Below are 8,652 nucleotides of genomic sequence, written 5' to 3' on the forward strand. Positions count from 1 at the left end.
CTGCGGTCCATGTCCAGGGCTATTCTGAGCCTTTGCAGCTAGGTGAGGAGCCTCCAAGGTTAAGAGGATTTCCCCACTGACCCCTCAGTATATCCACACAGGATGGGATTAAAGCCACAATCCACCTTACAACAGAATTCCCATGTTCCTCCTTCCATCTTGGACAGTTCAATCAATAAGTGTTAACATGAACAACTCTGTCCCAAAGCTAGAGTACAGAATCAAGTCTTTCATCTCCAACATTGTGAAGAGACAAAAACCTGGAGCTGACCATTTGACAATTAATCAGCTTTTGTCTGTCCTTTAATATCAAGAGAGTGAAGAGACTGAGCTTTATTTCATTGTAGCACTAAAGGGTACAAACCAGAAAATGTGATGGGTGCTGTGACTGCACACAAAAGTTAAGTTGCCCATGGAGCAGCTCCAGGATTTGGCTCCCATCGTTTTTGGCTTTGGAAAATACTTCTGAACTGTCCAAGAGCAGAGGTGTGATATGCAAATTCTGATTTGGGTGGATGTTTTTCTTGAAAGACACATTTAATTCCTTTGCAAACAATGGAATATATAATTAAAACTTAAAAAGGAGAATTTAATTAAAGTACTAGGCTATATATATGTACTATATTCTGTTAGTCATTGAGAACAATGCAAATGCTTAAAACACGGAGAAGATCGTTTTCAGACCACCTTTTCAGAGGCCTCTTCCTCCTCAGGCCTTGTAAAGTTAAGGCTGCTCTGTGGAACTGTGTGTAGGACACAGACCCTGTCACCCAAGTAAGTCTGCAATTAACTCCCAGTTGCAACACTATGAATGAGCAGAACCACTAATTGGGCAGCTCGTTGATCGTTTGGATTTTTTTTTTTTTTTTAACATCAGATCACTACACCCAGCATGCTATATTCCAGTATCTGCCTTTTGTGCAAGTGTCAGTGGTCCCCAGAGCTCAAGAGTAGTTAAGAGAACTTACCAGCTAAATGGTCAGTTACCAGATAATCCGTCCTGTAAAGCTGCTTGTTCGTGTCAGCCTGCCAGCTTTTGCCTAAAAAACAAATGATAAAATGTTTCCAGGCAAAAGACATTTGTGTAGCACAACAAACTAGCAAGGGTGCTAGTTTTCACAAACATTGGCTCTGCTAAATAAGCAGAGATGCATGGAAAGATTAGTGTACAAATAAAAAATAAATTATATAAATGGCTAGGGATATAACAAACTCACATACGGAACAATGGACCACTTCCCTCACCAATCAAAACAAAAACAAACGCCTGCCCTGATCAATGTAAAAGCCACTTATTGGAGATAGCACGGTGCAGTTGGTCAAGTTAAAACAAAGAAGTTGTCCCATCATCATCAGCCAAGTTATCTTTTTTCCCCACTTTGTTCGGGCTGACGTTAGATCGCAATGGCGGCGGGTGCGGCGTAACGCTAAAGGCAAATCATTCCTTTCCAGTCACGAAGAATTCCAATCTCAACATGATATTGACATGAAAATGGGCCAAGTTAGCTATAGCTAATCACCCATATAGCCAATTGACTAGGAAGGTTCCCGTTACAGATCGGCTGGGCCTGCATCAAGTTCGCTGCAATAGAATAAACAAAAAGTTGCGAATTCCTGCGAAGTCCTACCCTTCAAGGATCTCCGTGCACCACGAACAAAATCCCGTATTAGGTCTTTAGTAGTATAGCCGACTGCTAACGTTAGCTAGTTAACGGTAGCTACTAATGATAGGCTAGCAGCATGATCATGATCAACCCAGAGTTCGCGTTGAGCCTTCATCGCTCTCTGATTATTAAAAACCAGCGAAGCTGTCATGGTTCGCAGCTTCGCGTTAATTGTCAAACACTGGGCGCCTCCCTGGCTGCAGGATCTGCACGGCTATAGCACGGGATCGCTAGCTAGTGAGCTAACGGGAGCCGTAGCCAGCCTGCTAGAAACTTGTGCCCAGTGTGTGTGAGTGTAGTGACACGTAGCTGAGCAGCGAGAGACGCTGCTAACGTTTAGCTAAGAGGCTTCGCTCAGACTGGGACCAACACACACAGGCAAAACTTCAAGCCGCTGCTAACTAACGCTAGCTAAGCTGGGTGGCTATAGCTCCAGTTATACGGTCTCTACCCACTGCTGCTGGGGGAAATCGTAGAAATACAACAGTAGAATGAAGATATTAAAATCATCTTTCTCATGAATGTGTTCCACTTTAACTAGCAGCATGCATCGCGTCGTTAACCAAAGTACGAATTGAAATGGTCAACCAGCGAGCTAATGTCAGCTAACACGTCTAGCTCGCTAAGTCCACGTAGGCATAAGGAATACAGCTGAGCAGGAGAGAACTGACACGGAGTCAGGCCAGAGAGTAGTGCAGTCAGGCTAGCGATCTGAATAAACACAGCCTTTACCTTGCCGAGTAGCACCAAGTAATGGTGATCCTTAGAAGGCAGAGGCCACGTGTAACGCGTAGATAAACATGCGATGTATTAAAATATGGTATTTGGTATGTACTTACTTGTGTTTATGTTCTCGTCTGCCCTGTAGGTGCAGAAGCTGTGATGAAATTCCACTGGCGAGAAGGTGGGATCGAAGCCTGACACATATATACCAGAGCCACCCACCAATCATGTCCTCTAACGTCATGTCAAGGAGTCCTATTACAAATCACATATTTCATGGAGTGAGAAGAGTTGTATAAGTTTTCCCACTTCAGTTCTATGGCACTCCATAATTTTGTAATCATTGCAGTTCTTTCTCCCTGATCTGCAGCTTTTTGTTTGACTTGCTTTAGTATTGTGACCCCAAACACGTATAAACAGCCTAAACATAGGCTCAAACTCATTGACTGGTTGTGGGTATAATGGTTATAATGTATGTGGGTTATAGTTTGGCAATATCCATTTGGATTTTTATCAGTGAGCAGGTTGAGCCTATTTGATGATTCATCATGTGAGGAGTATTTGTGCCAATCCGATTATGATATTATGTGATAATGTATGCTGCTTAATTCATCAAAAAATAAATGGTGAATGAATGAATGAATGAATGAATGAAAACTGCACAGATTGCAGAATGGGTACAATACAGTAGGCTACGGCTCAATACATACAATTGTTAAGGGGATGCAGACCAGAGAAAGACGTTTGTCTTGTTTACATCAGGGTCCCCCATTTTCAATTCATAGACATTTATGACACAACATACATGACATCATGACATTTATGGCATAGGGACATACATGACATACAGGTATATAGTACTGTTACATTTGTGACATATATGATATGCAAATATACAGTAGCCTACTGTTACCCATAGATCCTGACAGAGAGTATACATATGATGGGGAGGAGACTGTACATTAGGAGGGGGTGGGTGGGAGAGAAATATACATACGGTGGGGAGAGAATATATACATACGGTGGGGAGGAGACTGTACATTAGGAGGGGGTGGGTGGGTGGGAGAGAAATATACATACGGTGGGGAGAGAATACATACAGTGGGGAGGAGACTGTCTATTAGGAGGGGGTGGGGGGGTTTGGACATTTACGGTGGCCAGTTTCGAATTGCAGCCTCCCGTAGGTGCTCTTTTAGAGCGGTTTTGAATGTGGGTAGGGATTCACATTCCTTTACAGCTTTGGGTAGTGCGTTCCACATTGATGTGGCATAATTGCGAAACGTGTTTAGTCCCTTGTTTGAGCCGAATCTGGGTTTAACATGATTTGTGGAGCTCCCTCTGGTGTTGTGATCGTGGTATTCACTGACCTTTGGGAAGTATTTTGACATGTACATGGGTACCTTGGTCGTGTAGTGTATCTTGTAGACCAGGCCCATTGCAAGTTGCTGTACTCTGTCGTCTACTCTAAGCCATCCTATGTTGTCAAAGTGGGCAGGGGTGAGGTGGGTTCTAGGAGTAAGGTCAAGCAGTAGTCTGACCAGTTTGTTTTGAGATGTCTGTAATTTTGTTTTTAGCGCCTTTGAGGTGCTTTGGTACCATGAGGTGCAAGCATAGTCGTAGTACCCTTGAATGAGTGCTCCTGCCAGAGTCTTCAGGGTATTCTTGTTTACCAGTGAGGAGATCCGGTACAAGAATCGAGTTCGTTGGTTGACTTTTTTTATTACATTGGATGCCATTTTGTCACAGGAAAGATTTGCCTCTAGGATTGAACCCAGGTAGGTAATATCTTCTTTCCTTGTGAGAATATTGTCACCCACTGTAACTGAGAAGCCGTCGGTCTTGCTGAGTTTGTTATTTGAACCGAAGAGAATGGACTCTGTTTTGCCCATGTGTAATGATAGTTTGTTATCAGCGAGCCATATGCAGATTTTGCCTAGTTCCGAGCTGAGGGTTTTTTCAACCTGTAACTTGTTCTTGTCAGAGACCAGCAGGGCTGAGTCGTCCGCAAACAGGAACAAGTTGCAGTCACAAGCTGACAACATATCATTTGCATAAATTAGGAACAGTAGCGGACCTAGTATGCTTCCTTGTGGAACACCACAGCTTACTGTGAGGGGGGGGCATAGGGTACCGTTTACCTCCACCATCTGCTCTCTCCCCTCCAGGTAGGATTGCATCCAGCTCACTGATAGACTATCAAAACCAATTGCTTTTAGCTTGTAAATCAGAATGGTGTGATTGACAGTGTCGAAGGCCTTTTGTAGGTCCAGCATGACCATGCCGCAGTATTTGCCTGCGTCCACCTCTTGTTTGATGTGGTCGTTTAAATAGAGAAGGCATATGTCAGTGGAGTGAGATGTTCTGAAGCCAGATTGGAATTCGTAGATTAGATTTTTTTCCGCGAGATATTTTTCGACCTGTTCGTATAAAAAAATGTCCATGACTTTCGAGATGGAGGTAAGGATAGAAACAGGGCGGTAGTTGCCTGGGTCTAATTTACTGCCTTTTTTGTGCAGGGGTGTTACTCTCGCAATTTGCCACCATGGTGGTATTACTTTTTAGTGTGAGTTAAAGATCATTCCAGGAAGCTGGTGCATCAAAACAAAAGGCTTATATACTCAGTGGGTAAATAACAGTATGTCAATATGATCATACTGTTACAAAGAGCACATTTGATTGAGACATACAGACATACAGAAACTTGCACAATTGTACTGGTAATATATACAGGTAATGTTTTGGTTATAGATGTAATGCAGACTCACAGGTGTGGAACCAAGTGCAGCCAGGATGCAGACGATGTCAAAACCAACAATTGGTTTGTTTAATGTAGAAGCAGGCAGACAGATATAGGATAGCAGGTGGGTGATAACTTGCTACACTGGCAAGAACAGGAAAGACTACTTACATAGCGGTTAGATCAGGCAGGAACACTATAAGGAACACAGACTGACAAACAATCACTGACTGACTGGGGGAAACAGACATGAGTACAAAAGACAGATTGACAACAACTAGGGCTGATGACAGATTGACGACCGCTGGTAATACATGCAGTGCACAAAGGAAACACAAGGAGGACCTGAGTGGAAACACAAGAGGAGAGAGACTAGGGGGAGAGAGAAACATAGTTCCCCCCCCCTATCTAGGGATGGCTTCTGACGTCCGACCAGGATGATGTTGGTAGAAGTCCATGATGAGTGCCTGGTCCAAGGTGTTCAAGGCAGGTACTGGAGGCCCCTGCCATGGTGGCAAATGTCCAGCAGCCTCCTAGCAGTGCAGGTATCAGAGCCATCGATGAGTTGGCAGATGGCAACTTGGGTAGAGGGACTAAATGAGCTGACTTGGAAAACCGGTCAACAAAAGTGAGGATGGTGGTGTTACCATCAGAGGGGGGCAGGCCAGTGACGAAGTCCAGTGAGATATAGAGACCAGGGACAATGAGGAACCAGCAGGAGCTGAAGGAGACCAGGGGGGGCATGACAAGGGGTTCTGGGCACAAACGGAGCAGGCTGTGATGGAAGGACTGTGTGTCCTTCTCCATAGTAAGCCAGGTGAAATGGTGCAGGAATGACAGTCTGCAGGTGATGCTAGGGTGACAGGTGAGGTTAGAGGAGTGATCCCGCTGGAGGACTTGGGAATGGACAGTCAGGAACAAAAAGGCCACCAGGAGGTCAATTACCAGGATCAGGATGAGATCACTGGGCCTCCCTGACTACATCATTCTCCACAGCTCAGGACACCACAGCTACGACACAGGAGGCTGGCAGGATGGTTTCTGGAGCATGGTTATCCTCAGCTGCACAGAACTGTTGAGAGGGTGCGTCACGCAACGGTAAAAAAAAAACAGCCCACCTGGCTTGAATTAATCCGCTTCACCATCTGGATGGCCAGGTTTTTATGGTCCGTCCAAACCATGAATGGATGCTCCGCTCCCTCCAACCAATGTCTCCACTCCTCCAAGGCCAACTTGACAGCCAGTAACTCCTTGTTACAGATGCCATAATTATTCTCCTTCTGAGAAAGGCAACGAGAGAAAAAGGCACAAGGGTGGGTTTTCTGGTCTTTGGACAAGCACTGAGACAGGATGGCCCCACGTCAGAAGCGTCAACCTCAACAATGAAAGGGGGAGACGGTCAGGGTGCACTGAGATGAGAGCAGAGGTAAAACGACTCTTCAGTTCAAGGAAAGCCTCCGCAGCTTTGGGGGTTCCAGATGAAGGAGGAGGATCGTGAGGTGAGGGCAATCATGGAAAAAATAGTCTACGAACAGGTCGAAAAGTACCTAGCGGAAAAAAATCTAATCTACGAATTCCAATCTGGCTTCAGAACATCCCACTCCACTGACACATGCCTTCTCTATTTGAACGACCACATCAAACAAGAGGTGGACGCGGGCAAATACTGCGGCATGGTTGGTCATGCTGGACCTACAAAAGGCCTTCGACACTGTCAATCACTCCATTCTGATTGACAAGCTAAAAGCAATTGGTTTTGATAGTCTATCAGTGAGCTGGATGCAATCCTACCTTGAGGGGAGGGAACAGATGGTGGAGGTAAACGGTACCCTATCCCCCCCCTCACAGTGAGCTGTGGTGTTCCACAAGGAAGCATACTAGGACCGCTACTGTTCCTAATTTATGCAAATGACATGTCGTCAGCTTGTGACTGCAACTTGTTCCTGTTTGCGGACAACTCAGCCCTGCTGGTCTCTGACAAGAACAAGTTACAGGTTGACAAAACCCTCAGCTCGGAACTAGGCAAAATCTGCATATGGCTCGCTGATAACAAACTATCATTACACATGGGCAAAACAGAGTCCATTCTCTTCGGTTCAAATAACAAACTCAGCAAGACCGACGGCTTCTCAGTTACAGTGGGTGACAATATTGTCACAAGGAAAGATGAAATTACCTACCTGGGTTCCATCCTAGAGGCTAATCTTTCCTGTGACAAAATGGCATCCAATGTAATAAAAAAAGTCAACCAACAAACTCGATTCTTGTACCGGATCTCCTCTCTGGTAAACAAGAATACCCTGAAGACTCTGGCAGGAGCACTCATTCAAGGGTACTACGACTATGCTTGCACCTCATGGTACCAAAGCACCTCAAAGGCGCTAAAAACAAAATTACAAACATCTCAAAACAAACTGGTCAGACTTTTACTGCTTGACCTTACTCCTAGAACCCACCTCACCCCTGCCCACTTTGACAACCTAGGATGGCTTAGAGTAGACGACAGAGTACAGCAACTTGCAATGGGCCTGGTCTACAAGATACACTACACGACCAAGGTACCCATGTACATGTCAAAATACTTCCCAAAGGTCAGTGAATACCACGATCACAACACCAGAGGGAGCTCCACAAATCATGTTAAACCCAGATTCGGCTCAAACAAGGGACTAAACACGTTTCGCAATTATGCCACATCAATGTGGAACGCCCTACCTAAAGCTGTAAAGGAATGTGAATCACTACCCACTTTCAAAACCACTCTCAAAGAACACCTACGGGAGACTGCAATTCGAAACTGGCCCCTGTAAATGTCCTAACCCAACCCCCTCCAATGTACAGTAAATTACCTAGTATGGTTTTGTCAATATTCCAATGTACAGTTTTGCTTGTTTGTACAGTGTTCCCCCCCCCCCCAACCCCCTCCAATGTACAGTAAATTACCTAGTATGGTTGTCAATATTCCAATGTACAGTTTTGCTTGTACAGTTGTACAGTGTTTCCCCCCCCCCCCAACCCCAACCCCTCCTACCCAACCCCCCCCCCCCCCCACCCAACCCCACCCAACCTCCTCCAATGTACAGTTTTTACGTCAAATGTATATACTGCCTTTTCTGGACTCTTTTTGTATCACAAACAGTACTGTATTTGCAAATCTGGTATGTCATAAATGTATAGATGTAGCAGTACTGTCTATCTGTATGTCATGTATGTCATATATGTCCTGATGAATTGAAAATGGGGGACCCTGATGTAAACAAGACGAAAGTCTTTCTCTGGTCTGCATCCCCTTAACAATTGTGTGTATTGAGCTGTACTGTATTGTACCCATTCTGCAATCTGTTAATAAAGTTTTCAATCAATCAATCAATCAATCAATCAATCAATCAATCAGTCAAAGGGGTCGCAATGGAGCTGTAGTTAGAAATAGAAATAGGCGAATCCCAGGAACCGCTGTAGCTGCTTCAGAGATGAAGGAATGGGCCAGTCCACCACTGCTTTGACCATGGTCTACATTAGTGTAACTAC

The 8,652-nt window shown here is 44.8% G+C and overlaps 1 protein-coding gene across 2 annotated transcripts in view; it reads right to left on the reverse strand.

Moving 5' to 3' along the window:
• Nucleotides 1-2,559, reverse strand: part of hdlbpa (high density lipoprotein binding protein a) — a 62,442-nt gene extending 59,883 nt beyond the window's left edge. The window contains exons 1-2 of one of the 2 annotated variants that reach the window (XM_084308856.1): nucleotides 2,504-2,559; nucleotides 969-1,040 (exon numbers count right to left, since the gene is read on the reverse strand). The gene's annotated coding sequence lies outside the window, so the exon portion shown is untranslated. Of the gene's footprint in view, nucleotides 1-968; nucleotides 1,041-1,217; nucleotides 1,271-2,503 lie in introns of those variants that run through there. The other variant, XM_084308857.1, reaches the window with a different exon arrangement.
• Between the last annotated feature and the right edge of the window lie 6,093 nt (nucleotides 2,560-8,652).

The sequence above is a fragment of the Notolepis coatsorum genome (genome assembly GCF_963971535.1).
Source record: "Notolepis coatsorum genome assembly, chromosome: 2".
Classification (NCBI taxonomy): Eukaryota; Metazoa; Chordata; class Actinopteri; order Aulopiformes; family Paralepididae; genus Notolepis; species Notolepis coatsorum.